Source organism: Talpa occidentalis, unplaced genomic scaffold (assembly GCF_014898055.3).
Source record: "Talpa occidentalis isolate TD23 unplaced genomic scaffold, MPIMG_talOcc4v2.1 talOcc4.15, whole genome shotgun sequence".
Classification (NCBI taxonomy): Eukaryota; Metazoa; Chordata; class Mammalia; order Eulipotyphla; family Talpidae; genus Talpa; species Talpa occidentalis.
Window position 1 is genome coordinate 65,766,713 of NW_023601543.1, and position 26,994 is coordinate 65,793,706.

The 26,994-nt window shown below is 43.5% G+C and overlaps 1 protein-coding gene across 6 annotated transcripts in view; it reads right to left on the reverse strand.

Annotated features, from left to right (window-relative positions):
* The window catches only part of SYTL5 (synaptotagmin like 5), a 185,814-nt gene extending 162,596 nt beyond the window's left edge, over positions 1-23,218 (reverse strand). For 4 of the 6 annotated variants that reach the window (XM_054695784.1, XM_054695785.1, XM_054695780.1 and 1 more), the window contains exons 1-2: positions 22,744-22,877; positions 22,264-22,345 (exon numbers count right to left, since the gene is read on the reverse strand). The gene's annotated coding sequence lies outside the window, so the exon portion shown is untranslated. Of the gene's footprint in view, positions 1-22,263; positions 22,366-22,743; positions 22,878-23,185 lie in introns of those variants that run through there. The other 2 variants (XM_054695781.1, XM_054695782.1) reach the window with 2 other exon arrangements.
* Positions 23,219-26,994: the final 3,776 nt, after the last annotated feature.

Sequence of the window (26,994 nt, forward strand, 5' to 3'; positions counted from 1 at the left end):
ATGTGCTAAGGAGAAAATACGTAGAAAAGAGTTTGGGGGCCTCCCTGGTGGCACAGGGGGTTAAGTCTCATCACTATGAAGCTATAGGCAGCCACGGCAGCACAAGTTCGATCCCCAGCCAGCCAGGGAGCTGACCCACATGGCACAGCAGACCTCTCCTGTCTCACCCGCTGCTCCCCTCAGCAGTGTATTTCAGTAGATCTGCCTGTTCTGCATCCCACTCTGTCTCTGGCGAATCCTCTCAGGCCTGCAACCAGTTCTTGTATGCATAAATAATAAAATCTTTTTTAAAAAAGAAAGGAGTTTGGGGGGGTGCTATGTGTTATTTTATATAAGACAGTCAGGGGAGGCCTCACAATACAATTTAAAGTCGTTTTATACTCACAGATTGAAAAATGTGACATCCTACTTCTTCCATAGAGTACCCAATAAGTATTCACACATTGAGGGGCACTTCTATCTATTGCCATTTTATGGAGCAATGGGAGAAGAGCAGACACCTGCTAGGTACCTATGATGTGCCAAGCACTTTGTATACAATAAATGCCTCATTTAATTCTCATCTCCTTTAATCTTCACCACCACCCTCTGACCCCCTGACCACATTCTAGAAATGGAGACACAGAAGGTGAGTGACTATAGAGGAACAAACCAAGGTTACAAAGTTGTTATGTATCCCAGGCAGGATCTGAACCCAAGTCTGTTGGGATCCAAAGACGTGAGGCTAAAATGATCGCTCTAGGTAGCTACTAGAAAGTATGATTCACAGGAATTATACTGATCTCGAACACTAAGTGGTGCAAATTCACTTTTTATCTAAACCTCTTTTAGGGCACATGAAACTTCCCCCTTGTATTTATATATGTATGTTGATGCTTCCCAGGAAGTTATGGAAGCCTTTTGAGAGTCACTTGTGAGTGTCTGGTAGAGTGAGACTTAGCAGGATCCCATTAAACACATGTCCAAAGGCTTAACTGAATGAAATAAACCCAAAAGCTTAGAATTAAGTCACTAAATATGCCAAGTCTCTTCTCAGACAATAGCGATGTTTTTCAGCCAACACAGTAGGAAAAAAAATACTACGGCAGCTACCACTTTAATAACTTAAAACTTAGTCTCTGCACTTTGCTCAGCTGAACAATGTTGGGAGACACAAAGAGATAAGAGGAAGTGATAGAGTTGCCATGGGAACCTGGCCCCGGGGCCACATGACCAATAGGGGGGCAATGAAGAATTGGAGGTGGGGGGATGCAGAGTCAGGGCAAATACAACCAGGCAGAGCACCTCTGGTGAGGAAGGCCCACCGCAGACAGCAACTGACAGAGACTTACTCCACCAGTCATGAAAAAGCCTGCGAAAATGGTTATAAAAGAGAGCCAGAAACCCTTCTTCCTGTGCAAATGATATCTCCCATTACCTCCTGCTCCCCTGCAGGGTATTTCAATAAATCCACCTTTTCTGTTCCCCACTCTGTCGCTGGTGAACATATTCACCCTGCACCTCCAGCCTCACCCTGATAGGAGACAGCTACAGTAACTAAGAATGTCACCTGTTTCTACCACATTAAGATAGAGTTAAATCAGAAGAACTTAAATATGATTAGAAACAGGATGATCCAAAAAAAAAAGGATCTATCTGTGAAACTCACAAATTTACGGGGTCTCTGAAGCAAGTTCTTGATTGGTGATGGGACCAGTCTGAACACATGGAGCCCCACCAACTTCTAGGTGCATGAGTTCTATGAAATCTTGGGGTATTAGATCTTTGGAGTTAGATCTTGGGTGCTGTCGAGAAGGAGCATAATGCATTTTATATTTCAAGTTTGCCTTTCTTCCAAATTCCACAGTCATATCCACCCCTTGTAAACCACTGGACTAGGAGACAAAGAAAATGCTGCATTTGAGCCTATGGTCATTCTTCAGAGTAGAACCCCTCACAAAAAATACTACTTTCCATCTTGGATATAGTACTTTGGGGAACATTTGTAACCAAGCAGGTAGTTTCCTATACACCCGAGACTGAGCAAGTGAAGAAAAACCACAAACTGAGGCTTCCAAGTGAAGGCCAAGAGTCTGTAGAATGATATAGAACAATGTCTGTATTGTGGCCATTTGGCAAAGCTTGTAAAGATTGCAAAGGACTTTTGCTTCCTCTGGCAAGGAGAAGAAGGAATTAAGCAGATGAAAAGGATGATTCTGGAAGGGATAGAGATGGGCGTGTGCAACATGGCTGCAGGCCAAGAGGGTAAGGAGAATGAAGATGGCAGGGCCAATGGACTAAAGCACAATCTGATACCCAGTTTAAAATTTCCTGTCTGCATTGTACTTCCTCGATGCTATCTCCAAGCTTTAAAACAAGACAGCATTCTAGGAGCTGGGTCTTGAGAATGAAGCCCTTGTGTCTAATTTTGGGGAATGGGATGGGTCAGAGAGAAGGTGCCTGTAACATGGAGAGCTGGTTACTAGGCAGCAGAGGTGACTGAGAGAAAAGCTAATGCATGTGATCAGCTAAATGAGTGGATCAGAGATAATCAGGACAAACATGTAACACATAAAATGACACCCACGGTTCCTGGAGCATACTGGGGAAGGAAACTGACTTCCAGCACCCCAAAATCCATGTTCCTGGCTGATGAAAGGAAGAAGTATTGTTGGCCCTCCTCTCTGAGGATTGGTGAACTCAGACCCATTTAAATGATATCACAGAAGAGGTGCCTTTGTTTCCCAGAGTAATAAAGGGCATTGCCAGGAGGCACAAAATGTGAGCACAGATGTGTACAGATGGGAAATGTATCCAATCGTCCCAAGTATGACAGCACAAAGTGGAAAGAGAATCTGTATTTAAACACTCTATAAAGCACATCCATGTCTTTCCTAGGCCAATATTTACTTATTTTACTACTCCATACACTCCTCTTTAAAATGTTATGTCCTAATAATTTTCTTTTATAATCATCTGGAATTTTCTTCCCCATACTTGAGGTTTATAATTGAAGAAAATTCAAGAATAATTTAGGGTACCTCCATCCAATATTATTCTAAAAGAGAAGTAACAAGGGCCGCAGACATCTTTGAGCTTCAACCCCTTGTCACACCCCAGTGCCGAACCTCTCATGGGAAGTAATTCCACAAGACAAAGTACACGTCGACATTTTTGCAGATCTCAGACGTCTAGACAATTTGGGAAATCGAATTTTTGGTGATTCAGATGGTGATGAGGTGAAAGCCAGGCGGAAAGCTTTGGCTAATGTGTTTTGAAGAGAATTTCTCAGCTTATGAAACTTGAAAAGTCAAAAAGGGATTGTTCCTCAATGAATAAGAAATGAAAAGCAGCAGGAAAAAAGCAATAGCCATACATTAAAACAGAGCCTGAACTGGTAGCATTTCTTTGTCAGAGTGACACGCTCCTTTTCCTTTCCACTGATTTCCATTAACTAAGAAAATAAAGTCACGTCAGCCATGGAAACTTGAGTATCCATTTTTCAGTATCACTGTTCCTTCTCATATTTATGATGTTTACTTAATTCAATGAGGTGGAGGCAGGCAGCTTTCTAATTAATAGAAAAACCTGTGCTTTGTTAAAAAAAAGAAAGGATAGAGGGTTAATGAAAGAATGTGGAATAGAAATAACAGCTAACACTTCTTTAGTACTCACTAAGTGCCAACAGTATATTTCCAAGTGCTGCACTAACTTGGTGTATCGGGTTCATATCCTGTCTCTGCCTTTGCTGAAAAACCAGATTTGATCTGACTTGCAAGGGTATTTCTGAAGGATACCTGCAAGGATATTTACTGTCTTCTGTGGCCTTTCTTCCACCAAGAGATGTTTTGGGATTTTTTGGTAGTACAGTGAGAGTAAGAGAAGTTCCTTGATTAGCAATCCCTTCCATTAACTTCACCTTTCTAACTCAGGAATCTCTGGGGTTTACAGGATCATCTAATATCGAACAGTTGGGGGAAGGAGTAAGAAAAAGGGAAATAAGCACAATGGACTATGGTGAAGGACTATGCGTGATTTGGTGGTGGGTGCCACCATGTGGCAATACCTGATGGGGGTAGTCCAATTACCTCCATTATAAATAAATAAAAAGTAGATAAATATATATAAAAACTGTAAAGTGAAAGTGTTGTGCAACCGTGTGTGTGTGTGTGTGTGTGTGTGTGTGTGTGTGTGTGTGTGTAAAATAGATATCAGAAAAAGTACTGTAGAGGTCAGAGCACAGACCTGGGAGCTAGAATGTTTTGGTATGAATCCTAGCTCCTTCCATGTAATAGCTTCTGGCATTCATTTCCTCAACATCTCAGGCCTCAGTTTCTTCATCTCCAACTAGGAATAATAACGGCACCTCCCCCTTCAAGGTAACATGAGGCCTACATGAGACAATCAGGCAAGCCCAGAGGTCAAAGGCCACCCAGCTTCAGGACCTCATCCACATGGAGCATAAAGAGAAATCTGGGACCAAAGACCTTCCCTCCCCCTTCCTGGAGAGAAGCAAAAAGGAAATCACATGACCCTTGTAAAACTAAGCGTGAAGTCAGAAGTCAGGCAAGCTAGTGCAGGAAGATCTAAGGAAATGCAAGGAATTTTGCTACCCAAGTTCTATAGCTTTGTTCTGGGAGTTACAGGATCATATCTCCCATCAACTGAAGACTGATTGTATCTGTATAGCACTGATGTAGGGGTGAGGACTCACAGGCTTAAAAGTCTATGTTTATCCTCTGGAGGTTAACGTCTGGGCTGTGAATAGATATCTTGAGGGCACTGAAGGCAGAGCCTAGGTGCCAAAAGCATAGATGTGTTAGAAGTTCAGAGGAAGGAGTCTTGGGCAAAGTCTGAGTAGACAAGAATTCTGGGAGTAAAGCTGAGCCTGTCCTTAGTCTAGGCCACGCAAACCTATATGATAAATCACAGATGACAGAGAGGGCCAGAGCATTCCTCTGGGCAGGGAAAAAGGTACAGGCAAAGGTACAAAGGTATATGAGGTCACCAGAACTGATGATCATACCAGTTGGCTGGGGGAGATTTTACAGAGAGGGGAGACCCGGTGATAGGTGTAAGTGGGAGACAATCTATGTAGATGGCTTTTCAAGTCTGGCACCTTTGCCAGGCGTTTCAGATTTATGGGAAAAAAAATGTTTGGTAATATAAGGAAATGTACCTCAGAAAATAAGAGGGGGCTACCACAAACTCCTAGGCAGTTGAGTAGATTATGAGTCCCTAGTTCAATTCCCCTTCAATACACAAGGGATATCAAACCAAGTGACTAAATGTACAAAGTCACTTGTACATTTAGTACAAGTGGTACATATTGCCATATCAGATTTGGCAATATCAGATTATCTTTGATCATCCAAGTCAAATGGTCACATTTGCCACAGTTCAAAATATCTATAGAATATATGCTCTCCATATATGCTCCATATAATATGCTGTCTATACATGCTCTATATATTATATAGATATAGATATATAGATATAGATACAGATATAGCTCTCAATGAGTTTGGTTCTACTTTCACTGATAATCAGTCAAGCCTCCAAATACTGGCTAAGTAAACACATTATTTTTCATCCAGATGTACAAAAAAATCACCTCTTGAAATGGTGCACAAGTACAATCTTTTTCAGTGTTTGCAGTGTTAGCAACCATGTGATTTTGCCTATTAAAACACAAAAAGGTCGCCAAAATGTTTCAGCAAATATTAGTTGGAACAAGGTCTTCAGAGGCAAAAAAAAAAAAAAAAAAAAACAACAAAAGTATATTGGGGCCAATCTCAAACTGGCACTTTACAAATAAATACACTTGCATTCAAAGCCTTTTCATTGAATAGAAATGCCTTCTATCCATCCCTTACTGTCCTGTGACCCAGACCAGACACTTCAGAGGGCCATTGTGGTTTGTGATGGGAATGGGGCTGGAGAACAAGGGTGAGCTTAAAATCGATCAGCCCAGGACTAAAGGTGACTATGGTCACCTTTTAGATATTTGCGATACTTAGGGTCAGAGAGATAGGCATGTGTATAGGGGACAGAGAGAGAATGATGTATTTTTCCCTGCCTTTACATCTTCCCCACATAACAGCATGCATATGCTTATCTATATGCTTTTGCTTGTGACTTTTCACTCACTACAGGCAAAGAGAAATGGGATCAAATTCCTTGTTTACAGCAACCCATGTAATCCAAAAAAAATGTTGTTTCACCTGGAACTGTTCACGTTACTCTTTGCCAAACGCCAAGGGAGAAGGCAGGGGTGACCTTCAGTCGCCATCACCAAAACCAAGCTGCTTTCCTAGAGCTAAGGCTGCCAGTGTAAGTCTGGTTCAGATCACTGAAAGGGTCGAGGACTCCTGCTCTCAGGATTTCAACTTCTGGGAGCAGCAACAACTTATGATCCCCTTTCTGAGGGTGGGCAATTTGGGTTCAGGATATTGGCAGATACCGGAGAAAGACTCATTTCCCCTTATTCCAAACACGTAGCAGGTCTTGGACTGCAGAGGCTAGAAAGCTTAACACACACACATGCATACACATACACACATACACACACACACACACATTTTCCAGATTCCTGCACAACTAAGGTTCCAGTAAACTTTGTCATGATTCTTGCAAGTGATAGGATGGCACATGGTTACCCTGGAGAACAACAGTGAAGGTTCTATTCCCAAGCATCATGGATGCTGAGTACTGTGAAGCACCAGAAATAAAGTTTCTGCTAGAAACGTCCTCTGGTATAGCTGGCAACCCTCCCAGCCATGTAACATCAAAACCAAGTTCTCAGGCCCTCCCAGAGATTCTGTAAATTACCTGTATCAACTTATTCATTTTCATGACAATGCTGTATAACAGCATTGCTGCCTCTGCCAGCAATCCAGATGAACCTCAACAGTGGTCAGTCATATTGACTGTACCCTTAATAAGATCTAGTGGGAATGGCACCTTACCTCTGTGATCTTCATCCCCAAAACGTAAGACTGGCATCATCATGAGAAAAGCATCAGACAAATCCTCACTGAGGGACATTCTATAAAACACCTGACCAGTGTGCCCCCAAACTGTCAAGATCATAAAGTCTGAGAAAGTGCCACACTAAGGGGTGGCTAAAGAGACATAATGACTAAATATAACATGGGATGCTGAACACAAAAAGCAGGGTAGGTAGAAATTAAGGAATCCTGAATGAAACATGGGCTTTCATTAGTGACAAAGTACCATATTGGCTCATGAACTGTAACAAATGCACACGCTGATGTAAGATGTTCCTAAGAGGGGATACTGGGTGTAGGTGTATGAGAACTCTCTGTCCTATCTTCACAATTTTTCTATAAAGCAAAACTGTTCCAAAAGATTAAGTTTATAAATGCATTGCTAACTCGAGACAAAGAGTTAAAATAATAAATCAGTCAACAACTCTATCAATCAGTAGGTATTGTGGGGTGGGGTGCACAAATGACATTATCTAAGCCAGGTGTTTTGTGTAGCTCAGAGAAGAGACATTGAAAGATGGACATGGGGCCTCCCTGGTGGCACAAGGGGTTAAGCACAGCACAGTGAAGCTATCCGCAGCCACTGCAGCATGAGTTCAAACCCGGGCCGGCCAGAGAGCTACCCACATGGTGCAGTAGACCTCTCCTGTCTCACCCGCTGCTCCCCTCAGCAGTGTATTTCAGTCAGTCTGCCTATTCTGGTCCCCACTCTGTCTCTGGTGAATTCTCTCACCCCCATACCTCTGGCCTCTACCCCAGTTCTTGCATGCATAAATAAATAAATCTTTAAAAAAAAAAGATGGACAACTCAGTAATGAACCCATTTGAAAGGGGCGGTGGGATAAAGAACTATCCCTGGTATACATAGTAACTGGTGTTGTAAATAGACAAATTTTCCAGAGAATCCAATGCCTGGTCTACCAGGCAAGAGAGTAAAGCTACCTTCACAGACCCTATTTTTTATTCAGGAATCTGCTGCTGGAAGGTAAAGTTAGTCTTTTCAGATCAACATGATTTAATAGCCTTTGCATCTGTGCAGTGCATTCATTAGCGTATCTTTAGGTCAGGACAACATAGACCTAGTAGCCCCTCCTATCAAGAATAATTAGATTATTCATGTCACTGACTCACTGTTCCTACCTGCACAAGCTAAATTCAAACTTGTGTTTATTAAAACAGATCACAGAATAAATCTGTGGACTTCTTCCTGCGTTCAAATCCTCACTCTCATTATCTAATAAACTCTGTCTATCATTGAGACTTCATTTTCAGTTAACATAACATATAAGCTTCACCATACACTGGAGAAATCTTTTAATTTATAGTGCGGTCAGGAAAATGCCTTTTCCTTAGGTTTTAAGATTGGCCTGTCTCTGAGAATAAGCGCTTTTTTTTTTTTTTCTGGAGAGTCAGGCTGTTCTCTGCTCACTACAACTCACCACAGTGGAAATGCCTGGAAGAAGTGCTCCCTCGATTGCTGCATGAGTCACTATAGAATTATTTGATGGATGATGCTTAGTGAGGGAAATAGGATGAGGAAGGAAAATTGATGAATGCAAAGGTAAGGCCAACTCCTCTGAGAAGGAGGCAGAACTTTCTAAATGAGGTATGGAGTCTTGTCTGCAGAGCACTGAAGAGAACAGACCTTTCAAAGGGGAGGTCTGAGAGATAAGACTAAGTTTCAGATGCACTTGTGCACCCCTCACTCTCCCCCCGCCCCATGATGGGTGACATGAAGGGCTTTTCTTATGGACTTTGGTTTAGGTAAGACTGGGTATTCACTTTAAAGTTATTGCCTTCATTCGTTGCAATTTTCCTTCTTGGGGATCCACGGATCCCCAAATATGGATAGAATTATGCATAGACATATGGATAGAATTTAGAGGGTCCCTGAACTTGAATAAGAAAAAAATTACATTCTTATGTTAATTACTCTCTAACCTAAAGTGTAGTATTTCATTTAAATATCATTATAGGCAAGAATATGTAACAGTGTAATCCACATACAAAGGGGAGGTTCCAGGCCCTCTGCCCCCCCCCCCATAGAAGGATGGAGCTAAGCAGCAAGGGGACGCTAGAAAGGACTTGGCTGGGAAAAAGAAGACTGGAAGAAGACTTGAGGAAGTACATGGAACAGAGAGACACATGAAGAAGCGGCCACATTTGTGTCTCGGCCTTGGACTCGTACCAGGGACTTGGGGGACATGGAAGGAGACACTTGAAAGAGACAGAGATGTGGGTGAGAGATCCATGGGGAGACCATGGCCATCTTCATCTAGACTTGCACTTTGATTTTGCTCTTTTCCTTCCAGACTTGCCTGGCCCCTTCTGTCCCTTTCCCGTGGGCCCCCACCAGAAGGTGCCTTAGACTTGTGGCAGGCTTTCGGGTCTCAGTGGCCCCACTTTGGGACAACCCTGTTTGGCTGGGCATTTACCCACGAGGGGAAGGATAACTTTGGGTATTTCGTGGGGAAACTATTTCAACTATATTCTTTCTCTTCTCTCTATTGCATTAAAGTTCTTTTCCACTGAAGGTCTTAGGCACTAAGAATATGCTTTTTCTTTATGCAGAACTCATTTAGAGCGGGCATGTTTGGGGGTCCTAGGGTGCTCCTTAGTCTGCCCACTAACAAAACCACAGTAGTACTAACATCTGGGACTGTGTCTTCAATAAAAATCAAAGATGGGCCTCCCCTGGTGGCGCAGCGGTTGACTGCTGGGCTGCAGTACGGCCCGCAGCCTCTGCAGTGCCGGTTCAATCCCCGGCCACCGGCGAGGGTCCCACATGGCGCACAGACCTCTCCTGCCGCGTCCGCTGCTCCTCTCAGCAGTGTATTTCCTCGGTCTGCCTGTTCTGTTCCCCGTTCTGGCTCTGGTGAATTCTCTCACCCTCCCGCGCTTCTGACTGTACCCAGTGCTTGTATAAATAAATAAATCTTTTTTTAAAAAAAAAATCAGAGATAGTTTTCATGCCAGCTGACATTTATTGCAGGTACTGTGACATAGTCTTTATGATCACTGCTCTTTTAAAACGTGGGTGGTCACTAGACCCATCACTAGATCTTGTCATTAATAATAAAGGAGTACATATATTAATATATAACAAAATTTTTTCATACTCTGCTGATTTTATTTCAATATAATTTGTTTGTATTTTGCAATCCAATGTCCTTAATTATATGATGAAGCCACTATTCTGATAAGGATGCCATCAAAGTCTTTATCAAAGGGTCCATGGCACAATAATGTTTTAAAGGTTATAAACCCTGTCCTTGAGTTTTAAATCTGGTACAATCTTACAGATTTGTGTGGCAGCATTGTTAAAGAAAGGATTAGGTCTGAAACTATAAAAAGAATTATGTTAATAGCCTCGCCCCTCACTTCCATCATATTGTATGCATGTGTGTGTACACACTAGTGCGCACACACATACCCTTAGATGCCAGGGGGGTTCGAGCCCTGTGCTGACACCAGCATTAAAATGGCAGTTGGATCCTGCACAGCAGTGAGCAGCTAGGGGCCTCCCGACACACAGGAACCACAGGCAAGTGTAGGCAGAAGCCAAGGTCACAGCTGTTCCTTTCTACACATACTAGAGGATGTGACTCTTAGGGGCCATCAGGAAACTGGATCTTGTGCCCCAGGCATTGTAATTGATTACAAGATCCTTGAGAACACAAAGGGAAAACTGTGTCATGTGATAAAGAGCACTGAGGGCCATTAGTTCAGAGTGAAGCTGAAGTAGCTTTCACAAGGCCAAGCATTGTCAGCACAGCATCTCTATTGGTAGTAGTTTCATTTTTAGAAATTATCAGGTACCTGATATATACAAAAGAATCTACATCACATTTCAATAAAGGTTAAAGATTAAAAAGTAAGTGAGCCTCAGTGACTACCCCCTACCCCATTATCTAATTCTAGACCGAGAGCATTACTAATGGCAGTACATATCCACCGTACATACTTATCCCATGTCTGTCTCCCCATCAAAGGATATCATTAGCCTGAATTTTGGGTTTACCTTGATTTATACTTTATCATATACAGATCTTCCTTGATTTTTTTTAAAGATATATTTATTCATTCAAGAACTGGGGTGCAGGGAGGTGAGAGAATTCACCAGAGACAGAGTGGGGAACAAAACAGGCAGAGCTACTGAAATACACTGCTGAGGGGAGCAGTGGGCAAGACCAGAGAGGTCTGCTGTGCCATGTTAGCTCCCTGGCTGGGGATCAAACTCATGCCGCAGTGGCTGGGGACAGCTTGATAGCACTGAGACTTTAATCCCTGCGCCATCAGGGAGGCCCTCTTCCTTGATTTTTGATGGGGTTATGTTTCAATAAACCCATCATATGTTGAAAATACTATTAAATCAAACATGGATTTAATAGACCTAACCTAACAAACATCACAGCTTAGCCTCACCTACCTTAAATGTTCTCAGAGCACTTACATTAGCCTACAGTTGGGCCAAATCATCTAACACAAAGCCTATTTTATAATAAAGTAATAATCTCTCATGCAATTTATTGGAGACTGTACAGAAAGTGAAACAGTCTGGAAAGGATTGGTAATTTACCTTCATAATCACATGGCTCAGTGGGAGCTGCAACTTGCTGCTACCACCCAGCAGCACAACAGAGTATCTTACTGCACATCAAGAGCCAAGGAAAGGATCAAAATTTAAAATTCAAAGTACAGTGTCTACTGAATGTGTATCGCTTTCACACCATACTGAAGTCTGAAAATTATAAGTCAAATCATCGTGAATCAGGGACCATCTGTACATATGATTCCTTACAAATTATTATCTAGTGTTGTTCGAGCTTTATAAAAATGATGATCAAATGCAGGAAGTTTTTGGTGACTTTGCTTTCTCATTAAATATTTTGTCTCTAATATGCATCTACATTTTTGCATGTAACAGGTTCACTTTTATTGGGAAATATCACTTTTGGGAATGTATCTATTTTCACATCAGTGAACAATTAGGTTATTGTGGTACTTTTGGTCTGTGAACCATATTGCTAAGGACATTCCTATGAAGAGCTCCTGGTTCACATGCAGAAGAATTTCTCTAGAAATACCTAGAAATAGAATTTTTGTGTCATAGGGTATGGATATTTAACTTTTCAAGATAGTGCCAAGTATTCTTTTCCAAAATGACTTTAGCAAATTTATACTACTCTCAATAAGGTACATGAATTCCCATTGATCCATATCTGTATCAAAACTTGACACTATCAGGTCTCATAACGTATTGGCATCTTTGTACACCAAAGACAGTGCATTGCTTCATCATATAAGGAGCATGGAAGTGTCAGAGCATGCAGCTTAATTCAAGGTTAGACAATGTCTTAATCTGAGTTCTCCCTGGAATGCCATGCCTGAGCAAGAGTTTACATGCAAACTATTTTGGGAAGGGATTCCAGGGAATTAGAAACAGGGAGTTGGAAGAAGGGATCAGGAAGAGAGAAAATCAATACAGGAGTGGATTTTTTAGTTGATCCCAACTTTAGGCAACTGGGGTTAATCCTGCTTTGATCCTCTGAGAACCTCTTAGAGGCAAACAATACTAAAATGCAGTTCAGAATTATCTGGCCAAGGATAGAGGAAGAAATCATTTACCCTAGGTTTCTACCCTGCATAATCAAGGATTAAGTACTGGGCCTTTAACTCCTTCACCTTCCACAGTAAATGTATGTGGGTGTCATAGGTTTTCAACAGGCCACTGTGTTGTTGAAACATCAAATAATTCCTGGGGTGGAAAGTGAAATATTCACCATAAAACTAAAGCAAAGCACTATCTGGTTACACCCAGAGATCGACCCCTGGATCAATGCCTTGACTAAAAGACCAATTGAAAGGAAGTTCCGTAGACACAAGATGTGTCTAACACACACAGCTAATAAGGAGCAGACATGAACTCAAGCATATGTATGTGTCACAGTTGAAATGCTAGGCACTTACCAATGGAACCAAATAGAAAATCCAGAAATAAACCCACAGATCTATGATCAACTAATCTTTGTCAAAGGAGCAAAGAATATGCAATGGAGCAAAGAAAGTTTGTTCAATAAATGGTGCTGGGAAAACTGGGTCACTACATGCAAAAGGATGAAGCTTGACTACTACCTCACACCGTGCACAAAAACCAACTCAAAATGGATTAAAGGACTAGACATAAGACCTGAAACCATAAAATATATAGAAGGAAATGTAGGCGTAACACTGCATAACATACACCTCAGTAACATCTTAAAAGACACATCACCCAAAGCACTGATAGTGAAGGCAAAGATAAACAGGACTATATCAAATTAAAGAGCTTCTGTACAGCAAACAAGACAGAAACCAAAACTAAGAAACACCCCACTGATTGGGAGAAAATTTTTGCACACAACACTAATGATAAAGGACTGATCACAAAAATCTACAAAGAGCTGATGACACTCAATAAAAACAAAGAAAATAACCCAGTCAAAAAATGGGCAGAAGAGCTAAAAAGAAACTTCTCCAAAGAGGAAATGCAAATGGCCAATGGGCATATGAAAAAATGTTCAACATCACTTGTAATCAGGGAAATGCAAGTCAAAACTACAATGAGATACCATCTTACACCAGTGAGAATGGCACATATTAAAAAAAACTAGCAACAACAAATGTTGGTGAGGATGTGCAGATAAAGGAACTCTCCTGCACTGCTGGTGGGAGTGCAAACTGGTCCAACCACTATGGAGAGCTGCGTGGAGATTCCTAAACCTGCTAAAGATGGAGCTTCCATATGATCCAGCAATTCCACTCCTAGGTATTTACCCAAAGGACATCTGTACCCCTTTGTTTATAGCAACACTATTTACAATAGGTAAGCTATGAAAACAAAATGCCCAAAAACAGACTGGATCAAGAAGATGTGGTACATATACACAATGGAATATTACTCAGCAATCAAAAAAGATAAACTCATGCAATTTGCAGCAACATGGATGGAGCTGGAAGGCATCATACTCAGTGAAATAAGCCAGAAAGAAAAAGAAAAATACCGGATTGTCTCACTCACAGCAGGAATTTAGAAAACCTAAATAAGGGACCAAGAAAAAGACTAATTATAATAAAGCAAAAATCAAAATCATAAGCAACTATAAACCACAGACACACTACAGGGGGGAGAGAAGGGAGTAGGATCAAAACAAGGGTGGTAGGAATTGTATGGGGACTATAACCAAGATGAAAATGCATATATTGTGCAAAAATGAAAAATGATGTAAGAAATATATAAAATAAAATGCAAATTTAAAAAAAAAATTAAAAAAAACAAATGTTAGGCACTTGACACACAGTGTATCAATATTCTCCACTTCTACCCAACAGTCAACCCTCATTTTCTCCTCTATTAAGAGAACACCAATATGTTCAGGGAGCTGGCAAAGATCTCTAGAATGTAACTGGCACAATAGCTCCATGCTGCCATCACAGGCCCAGATTCCTTCTACGTTTCTGTTCTACCAACTTCGATATTGGCTTACATTCAGAAGGTCACACCATAGTCCAAGATGGCACTAGCCAGCACACCTGCACTTTAGGCTAGCAGCTGGAAGAAGCTGGGAGAGGGGAAGGGAATGAAAGTTCTGTTCTCCCCACCAAGTCAACTCTGTTTAAGCAGGCCCCCTTAAAGCTCCACACAGCACAACAATTATATTTCAGTAGCAAAACTCAGTCACAGGATCAAGACAAGCAGGTAACTGAGACTGTTTCCTGAATGCATCAGCACCAGGAATGAAACTGGATTCCATCATGAAGGAGATGAAAAAGGATTTTGAATGGCAACCAAAAGTCATGACTAATGACAGTAGCCATTAGATATGGGGCAAAATTTTAATCTAAAGCACCTCAGTCTTTGTATTTGTAAAATGAAAATATAAGTACTACCACACAAAGTTGAGGACTTTGTCGATTGAGGACCAAATGAATCAATGTAAATAAAATCACACAGTGCCTGGTGTGCAGCAAAATGATTACGAAAAGAAATGCTAGCTGGTAATAAGCCACTTTGGTGAATCATCATCATCAAGCCTGGCCCTGAGCAGGACAACTACAGATAACTGATCTTATCAGCCTCCCTGTGTTTATCGGTCTTGAAGATGCTGGATGCTGACTCACACCCATAACACTCATAAGTGTTTAAAGCCAGAGTGGTGGCTTAGTAATTTTGGAAGAGAAACATAACTTTCAGGCAGGTCAGACAGTCTGACAGGTTATCCTCTTCCTGAAGGCAATGAACAGAAGGAATCACAAGGTTGATTGCTGAGCATGAAATGAGGACAAACAGAATTCATTATACCATTCAAATATTGAATGGCATCAGCCTCTGGCCACCTACTGCATCCACTGCCAAGACTGGCCTTGTCTAAGCTGGTGGGTTAGATGAACAGGCTGGAAACATTACAGGTCCAGGTTCTTCTTGTCCTGGACGGTGCTGGAAGGTACACTACCAATTGCTGGCAAAACTCATCAGGAAGGTGGAGACTGGGAAAAAGCCTTGACGGTGAACTCAAAACTGCTTATGTCATCAGCAAACTCATTCTGAAGGGAGGCCCTGTATACCTGGCATCACTTTGGAAAAGTCTAAGTAAGGGAAATACCTTAGCAGGATCCATTCTTTGGATAGAAACTGCAGAGTAAATGGGGCAGCAAGAAGGCCGCTTTCGCCTTTATTGACAAGAATGGACTGGATTACAAGTTGAATTCATTTTTAAGTTGAAAATGTAAATATTTTACTGGCTTCATATAGCTATACAGAACATTAATAAAATTTAAAGCGGGCACTGGCTAGAGGCAGCTCTCCTGCCCACCTGTGACTATGTGGGTGACTCTCTTTTTCTTTCTTCTTTTTCTAATAAGCCTGTCCTTTTAAAATATCATATATAAATAAAATTGAAAGCAAAGTGCTTTAAGCTGAGCAAATAGAAAAGTGAAATAATGCATGTATATACATATACACATATCCATGTGTGCTCCAGTTGCAAGTTCATGTACAAAGATAAGTTTTTAACGTCTGTGAAGACCATAATACACCTTCCATTAACATTAACATAGTTCTTCTCAAATAGGCTACAACAAAAAATAGAAAAGCAATGAGCCATAGAGGAAAGGAGTATTAAGGCTGAGCATCAAAGTTGCTTTGCAGTCTTGTCTTCATCACTTATGAGGAATGTGATCTGAACAAGTCGTTTAATGCCTGAAATCTTTTTCCTCTGCGATAGAGCATAGAAAAAAATGGCCCCTATTCTTCACTCCTCTCTGCAGCCACACCTTTTGGCATGTGGCTTTTAGGGTTCTCCCACTCTGACTCTGGGCATGGCTATATGACTAGCTTTGGCTAAGAGAATAAGGGGGGAATGATGATAGGGCAGTTTGAGTCTAGACCTCAAGAGGCCAGTGTGTTTCCATTTGTGTTCTCATGCACCACAGTAACAGCCTGGGGAAGGTGGCTGTTCAAGGATGAGAAACACGTGGAACAGCCCAGGCACACCAGTTACTCTAATCAGCGTTGGCCTAGATCTGTCAATATCCAGGTAACCCCAAGATATGGAAGCAATCCCAGCCAAGTTCGGCAAAGCAGTCTAGCCTACCACCAGGTGACCCTAGACATGAGCAATAAATGTTTAGTGTCATGTCACTGAGATTTTATGGTTGGTTGATGTGCAACTTTATTATGGCAATAGATAACTGACTCATACATATCTAACAGAGGTTTGTTATAAGGGTTAAATGAGATACTATAGGTACAATGACCAGCACACCACAGTCAACCAAGAAAATACGTAGCTATTATTAGTTTTTACAGATTTCTGTTTTCTAAAGTATCATCACATTCTTGAGATTATATCCAAGTCACTACCTAACAGTTTTGGGGGTTTCTTAAACCATGCAGTCTCACATTTATAGATAGTCTCTTGTTTTACTTCCACGAGTTAAGTAATACTACCCACAGAACTTGAGTTGTATTGATTGACCTCCCAAAGAGAAAGCAGACTGCCCATTTCCAATTATTTTGGAGGAGGTGGGGGGGGGGGGGGGCAATTGTTTTCTCACATAGAAATAAAAATATGATTAAATTAGATGTAAATTAAAATTAATGTTTTCGGAGAAATTCACAATGCCTCTTGAGATTTTACAATCTCTAGGATAATTATTCCAAAAAATCTCATATGGGAAGCAAGGAACCAGTCCTTTAAAATCATCTTTGAGCTGGTAAAAGAAGCAAGCTGCAATTTCAGCTGTGCTTGGAGAAGAAACATGAATACAAAAAAAATGGGCTGATGCCTACTGTCCACATTCATTAGCCTCCATTTGCAAGACAGATTAAGTGACCTCAATGCATTGCCTATATATCCCACATCTTCTTAACCCACTCTACTACTCAGCGATTAAAAAAGATAAACTGATGCCATTTGCAGCAACATGGATGGAGCTGGAAGGGATTATGCTAAGCAAAATTAGCCAGAAAGATAAAGTGATGGTGTCACTTATAGGTGGAATGTAGAGAAACCAAATAAAGGGTCAAAGATGAACTTTAAAACCAACCTTTGAGGCATCAAGGGCAGGAGAGGGAGGGATGAAAAGCAAGGAAGAGCACAATGGACCTTGGTGGGGGTGTAGGGGTGCTTTGATGGTGGGAGAGCTACTGTGACCACACCTGAGGGGAGAAATCCTAGGATGCAAAACAAAACCTCTTTTGAAAAAACAGAATTTTTTTTTAAAAGATTTATTTTATTCATGCATACAAGAACTGGGGCACAGGCCAGATGTGCCGGGGGTGGGTGGGGGGGTTTCAGAGGATTCACCAGAGACAGAGCAGGGAACAGAACAGGCAGACTGACCGAAATACACTACTGAGGGGAGCAGTGGGCGAGACAGGAGAGGTCTGCTGCGCCATGTGGGTATCTTGCAGGCAGGCCGGGATCGAACCCACGCTGCAGACAGCTTCACAGCACTGCGCTCAACTACCCACATCACCAGGAGAGGCCCTAGAATTTTTAATTTAAACACTCTCTGTGCAGTGTTTTCTCCCATTGCCTTACCTGCCTTGTGAGCAGAAAGAGTAATTAAGCTTGGCAAATGAGAAAAAAGCAACACTACCAGTGACTCAGATAGCAAATAATCTTCGCCCATGATAATGTATATAGTGAACTAGAGTAATATCCATACCATAAAGTCTCAAAATGTCAGATACATGTGGTTCACAAAGTATCATCCCTTGACCAGAAGCAACAGCATCAACAGGGGACTTATTAAAATGCAAATTTGGGGGTCTTCCCTCATCTATCAAATCAGGATTTCTTAGGCCAGGATCCAGCAATCTCTCGTAAATACACTCCAGAGGTGATTCTCATGCCCACAAGAGCTGCAGAATCACTGATCGGGAGAGAACTCGCAAGCTGATGTCTCTGTGAACCAGCAAGCAGCATTAGCATCACCTAGAGTTTGTCCGCCGAGCAGAACCTCAGGCCCCATCTGGATTTACTGAATTGGAATCTGAATTATAAAAAGGTCTCCCAGTGGCAAGCTGGTCAGGTTTGAGAAGTGCTCTACTTGCCCAATGACTCCTGTTCAGGCGGAAGTGTACCCCTCCCCACTTCATAGGCTGCAGTTCTAACCCCTAGTACCTAAAATTAACCATATTGGAAGACAGGGCCTTAAAAAGGTAATCAAGCAAAATCAGGTCATGTGGATGGACTTAATCCAAGCCATCTAGTTTCCTTTTAAGAAGAGGGGATAGGGATAAGGGGCCTCCCCCGTGGCGCAGTGGTTGAGCGCTGGGTTGTGAAGCTGCCTGCAGCCTCTGCAGCGCCAGTTCAATCCCCAGCCGCTGGCGAGGGTCCCACATGGGGCAGCAGACCTCTCCTGACTCACCCACTGCTCCCCTCAGCAGTGTATTTCATCAGTCTGCCTGTTCTGCTCCCCGCTATGTCTCTGGGGAATTCTCTCACCCTCCCGCGCCTCTGGCCGGTACCCCAGTTCTTTTATAAATACATAAATCCTTTAAAAAAAAAAAGAGGGAATGAGGACACAGGAAGGAAAGGCCATGTGAGGTCATAGGACAGCCATGGACAGAGTCCTCAGGAAAACAACCCTGCCCATACCTTGATTTCCAACTTCCCGCCTCCAGAACCAAGAGCTAATAAATGTTATTTAAATCACCTGGCCTGGGGTACTGCCTTACAGCAGCCCAAGCAAAACAAGATAATTCCAAAACTCAAGCGCGTGCTGGCCTCACCTGGGGAGTTTTAAAGATTCCGACACCTGGTTCCATCCCTAAAGATTCCAATTTATGTTTCCTGGGGACGAGCCTATAAATCTGATCCTTAAAAGCTCTCTAGGTGATTTTTAAAAAGCCACAAAGTTTATCAATGATAATCTACTTCCTTTTTTTGACTGCTGAAAATTCTAAAAAGGTAGGATCCTAGAATTTTAAGTTTCAAACGCTTGGTACTCCCTTCACTAACCTCCCATCCTCAAGTCCCAAAATCTGATTCCTTTTGTAAATATTTCAGGATTCCCACAGGGAAGGAAGTCAAGAATCAAAGCTAGCAATACACACTCTTTTTCTTATGCTTCAACTTTAAATTATTTTTTTGTGCTAGGGATTGTCCTGAACATTTCTGATAGTAATCTTCCATAGAACAGGTAGAGAGATGACTCCCCCTGCAAAAAAAAAATAACAGGTTTACCTAAATTGTCAGTACCCACCACTTCTCCTTAAATTCTTGTTGCCCTCCTGTTAGGAGTCTGGAGGGCAAGCTAGGGTCCAAATGAAAGACTCTAAGATTGTGTGTACCAACACTTCAGGGTGTAGGTTCCAAACCACTAGTTTTTCTTGATACCCCCTCCTTTCCCCTTGTCCCTGTGAAGTTGTGAAGCTCCAAATTCAAGTCTGTTCACAGGACAACTATTTACTGAATGTTCAACCTGTTCAGTTACAGGAACTGGAGGATCTGACCCAAACTTAATTGAAACCATATATACTTTTTCTTGGCATCTGAAGCATCTGAAAGTTAACACACTCCACAAAAGTGATTTAGGACCCTTAAAATGCCATAAACTGGGCCTTCCCAGTGGCTCAGCAGGTTGAGCACAGCACTGTGAAGCTGTCCACAGCCTCTGCAACGCGGGTTCGATTCCCAGCCAGCCAGCCAGGGAGATGGCCACATGGCGCGGCAGACCTCTCCTGTCGCGCCACCTGCTCCCCTCAGCAGTGCTTTTGGTCTGTCTGCCTTTTCTGCTCACCGCTCTTTCTCTGGTGAATCCTCTCACTCTCCCGTACCTCTAGCCTGTACCCCAGCTATTGTATAAATAATAAATCTTTAAAAAAATGCCATAAACCTTGGGAGGGAACCCTGTTTCTGTATGTGCTTTTCCTACATGGATATCTAATTTTCTACTTGACCCAATCATTAGTAGAGTCACAAATTAAAAGAGAAGCATTTTCATGACCATCCAGTAGATTTGCCAGCTAGTTCCCCAAAGCCATTGCCAAGCTTACCCTTCCTGACCGCCTTTCCAGGAAGAAAGCTAAAAAGTCTAACACTTTTGCAGCCTCCCTTTACCACTAAGGACAGTTGTGTGGCTCAGCTCTGGCCAGTAAGATCCAAGGGAGATTCTGTTGAGGAACTTTAGGGAGATATTTTTTCGCTGATAAGAGAAAGCTACATGAGGGAAAATAACTCTGTACCTTTCTACCCACCCCTGGTTTCTTGCCTTTGTACATGGGATAAGGATGCAATGCCTGGAACTGTGAGCGCCATCTTGAAACCACGAGGAAAAGCACTGACCCAGACTCCCAACATTGCTGGGCCATTAAAAAGCAAGCCCAGTGCACACTTGCTGTCAGGCTTCAGGATTTGCTAAAGCCACTTTTAGGTAGCCCTCCTGCTACTGTAGAAAAAAAAAAATCACAATAGAAGTTTTCCGTATAAGTCATACTCTCATTTATTTAGAATAGTGTAGTCTGAGGAGCCACACTTTGAGAGTTTGAGAGTCACTGAATAAGGATTATCTTAGTGAAGAAAATGCAAGCTCAGGGATTGTAAACCCAGCCTAGACCTTCAAAATCTCTCTCTCTCTCTCTCTCTCTCTCTCTCTCCCCCTCTCTCTCTCTCTCTCTTTCACCCTTCCTTTTTCTCTCATCAAACCCCACCTTAGTAGGATCCAGGGATACAAAGATGAATTAAGACATAATTACTTCTACCTTCCAAGAAAGGTTACAATTTTGAGGCAGACTGGTGTGTAAGCCAAAGTCATAAGATGGTAAACTCTAAGAGATGCAAAGGTGAGGGGTCAGATTATCAGAGAAGTGAGAAACCTCACTAGTGGGGGGGGGGAGGTGTTGGGCTCCCTACAAAAAGCTCTGGAAAAGAGGATTATCAAAACTTCCACTCTACTCCAAAAAGTTAATCCCTATGACCTCACACTAAACATCTAAGTTTTTTTTTAAATTTTCTTCTGGGAAAAGGGGGGTGGAGGGTCCTTCTCTAAAATGACAGACCATAAACCAAATAACAATTCGGGAAAGAGAAATATATGATAGGGGACTCTATCCACTGCCAGAAATCTGTCCTCACCCATTTTCTCTCCCACAAAGCAGGCTAAAGACATGGTTTGAGGAGGGGGAGGAACTTCCCTCCCTGGATAGCAGGGATGCTTGTCAGGAACAGAATTGTGCTGTGAATGAAGAGCACCTGTTAGCATTGCATAAACCAAACACTGATGATAAAGCAGTCAGCCCTCAACAAGCTACAGATTCACACATTCCAGGAGGTTCTCTCCTCCATTACTTTTAAGCAAAAAACAACAACAGCAATAATTAGTACCTATTTAATAGTCACAGAAACACTTAGGATTTAATGGTTGCGAAAGAGAGCAGCTCACTCAGCATGGATTTCCAAAAGCCGAGAGTGGATGCAACCCCACGGGTAGAGGAAAAGGCAAACTAATAGGTAGCTTTGCAATGTTAAATCCTTAGAAGAAACAGAACAGTTCCTCTCATTGATTTTCTTGCCAGGAAAATAATAGGTTTTGAAACATCTATGAAAATAAGACCAGCAGCAGTCTCCTAAAATTTTCCTGGAATACAGCACATTAAAAATGAAATATTCAATAGAGTCCTTCAAAGAATTGCTTGCACGTTCTGGTGGCATTCACCTTAACGGTGCCTCCGAACATTTGGATTCGGTCAAAGATGAAGAGATAGACACGCCGCGACTGCGCTTACCTTACAGCTCGGGCACGTCGTGGGCTGGCTGGAGAGGCTGGTTCCAGGAGCTCAACTCCGGGCACAGTAACGCACCCGCCACCTGCACAGGCAGAAGGAAACCCCCTGGCGAATGAGTGCGGCTCAGCCCTCCAGTTCTCTAGCCCCCCCCCCAACCCCCACGCACCTCAAAGAATCACCCGGGGAGAAGTGGGGGAGAGGAAGGAAACACAAGAAACAAACCAAACATTCCTAGCCCCCAAAACGCCGCCTCCGGACCTTGCAAGGTACCCGGGAAATGAAGGCTTTGGCTACAGAGTTTGGCTTGTTGGGGGCCGGAGCGTGGATTTGGTAGGCTCTGCTACGTTTTTAAAATCTAACTTTCCGTCTCCAATGGAGAGACCCAGCGGGAAGAAGCCACGGGAGACAGAGGCACACACGGGGAGCCCCCCCCCGCCCCCGAGTCAGCCAAGCGGGAAAGCAGCCGGAGGAGAAACTTACCTGCCCGCGCCTAGACGGAGACGCGGCCGCTCCAGCCTTGGGGTTGGGGGGCGGGAGATTCAGGGGGGCTGCGCTGCAGCTGCAGAGGAACCAGACCCCAGGCAGGAGGCCAGTCCCGCTCCTAACCCGAGGGAGCCGGGTGACTCACGCGCTTGGCTCCCGCCCCTCGCGCCGCGCGCCCCTCTCCCTCCCCGCCCGCCGCAGTACCCGCGCCGAGCGCTGGGAGGCGGCCTCCCGCCGCCCCGAGCCTCCGGGCTCTCCGCCCGACGCCCCCGGCGGCCGCGTCGGGACCCACCCGGCCGGAGCGGCCCAGGATTCGGCCCGCCGCCCCAGACCACCGCCCGCCAATCACCGCCAGACGAGAGCCTCGGCTGCAGCTCCCCTCTCCTCGCCCCACCCCCACCCGCCCCCCAAGGACCCGCTGCCTCGGAGCCCAACGCACTTTCCACCCGTCACCTCTTCCGGCCTAGCCCAGGCCCTCCTTCGGGTCGCGCCAACTCTCAGCGGGACGCACCACCAGCCCTTAAAGGACACCCATCGCGCCACCCTCGGTCTCCCCCTTTTGGTGACTCCAGAACCCACCCAGCCCAGAAACGGGCGCAGCTGGCCCCTCAAGATCCCAGGTGTTTTCTATTCCACCGGACTCCCCTCTTCCCAGACATTCACCTTACAGGGCCTCGCCCCCAGCGTTGCCTACCTCCCATCCTTTCCACCTGCCAGCTGGATTTGGCAATGCCCAGACCCTCGCGCCGTCGGTGTTTAAGTCCAGCGTCTCCCTACTCCCCAGCTGCAACTGCACAGTTCAGTTCCCCCTTCCTGGGTGGGGATGCTGTGAGGCTACCCACATCTTAGATCCGCTTTCAGGGTCCTGGCTGAGAGCAGTGGAGACAGGGGCACCCTTGTTTTTTGGCTCTGGATGGGGAGGACTGTAGAGCCCTACCCAGCTCTATTGGGGCAGTAGAGGCAGCATAAAGTGCCAGGAATATAGAAGTAACATCCCCAGGAAATACGGATTGGAAATTCTGCCTAGGGGCCTGCCTTTGTTCCCGTAGATGTTACCTTGTGCTGGGGAGAGGGGTGATGAGGTCATGAGCCTGTCTCCATCATACCAAAACTGGGGGAAGAGCATGGCCAATAACAATCCCCTTCAACTTGGCAAGAGCGAGGGCTTACAGAGTTCAGAGAAAAAGAAACTCGAATGGAGAGACTCAAAAATCTTCCAGGCTCCAGGACTGCATTTCAGCTGCCTTACTTCCCACAATTTTGTAAAGAATGGAAGATTACTGCCTATTCAGAAAAAATGGCAGTCTCCCCCAACACACACCCTCATCATCCCATTGCTTTTTTTGTTTGTTTGTTTGTTTGTTTTTCAAACCCTCCTTATAAACCTAGATCGCCCTTACAGTGGGCAGGAATTATAACATTCATTTCAACGCCCCAGGCCTGACCCAATGAAAATAAATTTTTAATGAAAACTCAAAGATCTTCAGGCCTCCCTGGTGGCGCAAAGGGTTAAGACACAACCTAGAAGCTATCTGTGGTCGCTGCAATCCCTGGCCAGAGAGCCACCCACATGGCGCAGCAGACCTCTCCTGTCTCGCCCGCTGCTCCCCCAGCAGTGTATTTCACTCAGTCTGCCTGTTCTGTTCCCCGCTCTGTCTCTCGCGAGTCCTCTCACCCTCCACACTTCTGGCCTGTACCCCAGTTCTTGTATGCATAAATCTTTAAAAAAGAAAACTCAAAGGTCTAATATTCAGGATCTTTCTACCTCGACCTTCCCCTGCCACCTCTATACTTTCCCTCTTCCCCATCTATTCTCGACTTGCCTTCTTACCTACACCTACTTTCCTGAGTAATATTGTCTCTCAGCTTCTGAACCCCTACTCTAAGTCTGTACAGTCCCATTTATTTTCCAACTTTATTCCTTCTCTTTTTCTGAAGTCTCCCCTTTGCAGCATCCCTCTTTGCTATCTCAGTTTCAAGTTCATCCTCAATGAAATGCTTTTGATGATTTTTTTTAAACTTCTTTTTTTTTTTAATTTTTTTCTTTAAGATTTATTTATTTATTTATTTATTTATTTATACAAGCACTGGGTATAGTCAGAAGCGCGGGATGGTGAGAGAATTCACCAGAGTCAGAGCAGGATGCAGAATAGGCAGAAGGACCGAAGTACACTGCTGAGGGGAGCAGCGGGCGGCAGGAGAGGTCTGCGCGCCATGTGGGACCCTCCTCCGGTGGCCGGGGAGCAGCCGGGGATTGAAGTGGCACTGCAGAGGCTGCGGGCAGCTTCACAACCCAGAGCTCAACCGCTGCGCCACCGGGAAGTCGTTAGGTACATGGATCAAAATTCTTACCTATCATAAATCCTCATTCCTCCCAGAGCATGTGTGTGTGTGTGTGTGTGTGTGTGTGCCCAAGACAATGTCTTTTCTTGTGAAGTAATTAACCATAAGACTTACTAGAATCATATATTCATTCCTTCACTCTATGCACATTTACTGTGTGCCTACTATGTATTAGGAGTTGTGTCAGGTGCTGAGTTTATAGAGCTCAGTAAGACAAAGTCACTATCATCAAAATTCCCTAAATAAAAAGTCGGGTAAGGAGAAGAGCCGGCAATAAATAAAGTCACGCAACAAGGCTGTGATGGGGAAGTGTACAAGCTAGTGCAGGAATGAGAGGGAGCTCCATGAAGGAGATGGGGGTGGTCATGAAAAATTTCACCAGAAGATAATTGAATTGAGTCTTGAAATAAGACTAGGAGTTTTCCAGGAAAAAAATAATGGGAGAAATGCACAGACGATGATTAATTTACTTGTGTCTCCTTTCTCTTGTGATGGTGTCATTTTTAGTGTCTAAGACAGCTGCAAAGTTAAAGAGTCCTCCTCCCTGATGGCTCCAGCAAAGCTCCACAGGTTGGCGAAGCTTCGGTCCTACGAACCTGAACCAACCTCCATGACCAAGTAGGTAGCGTATTCTCATCGACTACCCTGAGTCATGTGTGCCCTTTCTTGCTTGTGTGTTTGGGGGCAGGGGGGTGTGATGAATAAATTAAAAGCCTTACCTGATGAGGGAGATCCAGTTCCTACAGTAAAAGATATAGGAAAGGTGTGGACAAAAGTAGCATGTCAACTACACGTATACAGGCATTTTCCTGAAAAAGCATCTCTCATTTTACAAAATGACACACCAAAACCAACAAGGCTTATGGAAAAAAAAAAACTCAGGGGAAGATCAGTCAAAAATATGCCAATTTATTAGCAGAGTATTAACAAAATAAAAAATTAATATCTTAGGCAGTAAGTTGGAACACAGCTTGGTCTGGCTAGTGGCTGCCTCATGGAATATTAGAAATACAAGAAACCAAAAGAGAGGAAATTCTGGCTTGACAGAGCTGAGACGATGCAGATGGAGGTAGAGCTCCATGGCAGCAGGTTATCATTCGGGTGGGCACAGGAAGAAGTACATTCGCCTAAAGCAAGAACCATGCAAGGTTGGGGGCTGGGTTGTACCTCCTTGGGGAGGAAACTCTGGGTGCAGATCCTCACTTTTGATTTTCTCAAAATAAAGCTAAAAGGCTCCTGACTGTGCAGCACCGAGTTGGGTCCTTTCTCTCTGCATGCTGACGGTCATAAACTCCAACACAACTTTCACATTGTTCTCCTATTTGCAATTGCATATAAGCTATTTGTATAAAATGTGCTAACAGAAGAGATGGTTCATTTATTTATTCATTCATTCATTTGCTGTCAAATAATTATCAAACATGCATGACCTACACTGGTCCTGTGTTTCTAAATTCCAAATGTCATTTGCTCCCAGATATATATCTCTGGCCTCAATGCTTCCTCTGAATTCCAGACACTTACCCAGCAACCGGCTTAACATTCCCACTTGGATAACTAATAGGAATTATCACATTGTACAAAATCCAACTCTTGATCCATTCCTCCTCAACCTTCTCCCTTTGAGGTCTTGCTAGTTTTATTTAATGGCAATTCCATTCACGTTGATGTTTAACTTAAAAATCCTTAGATCACTTCTCTCTTTCAGAGTCTTTGCTTCTGGCCCCTACAGTCTATTCTCCCACAGTGACTGCAATGAGCCTTTAAAAATACAACAGTAGGACCTCCCTGGTGGCATAAGGGGTTCAGAAGCAATCTATGAAGCTATCCGCAGACACTGCAGCACAAGTTCGATCCCCAGCCAGGGAGATACCCACATGGGACAGCAGACCTCTCCTGACTCGC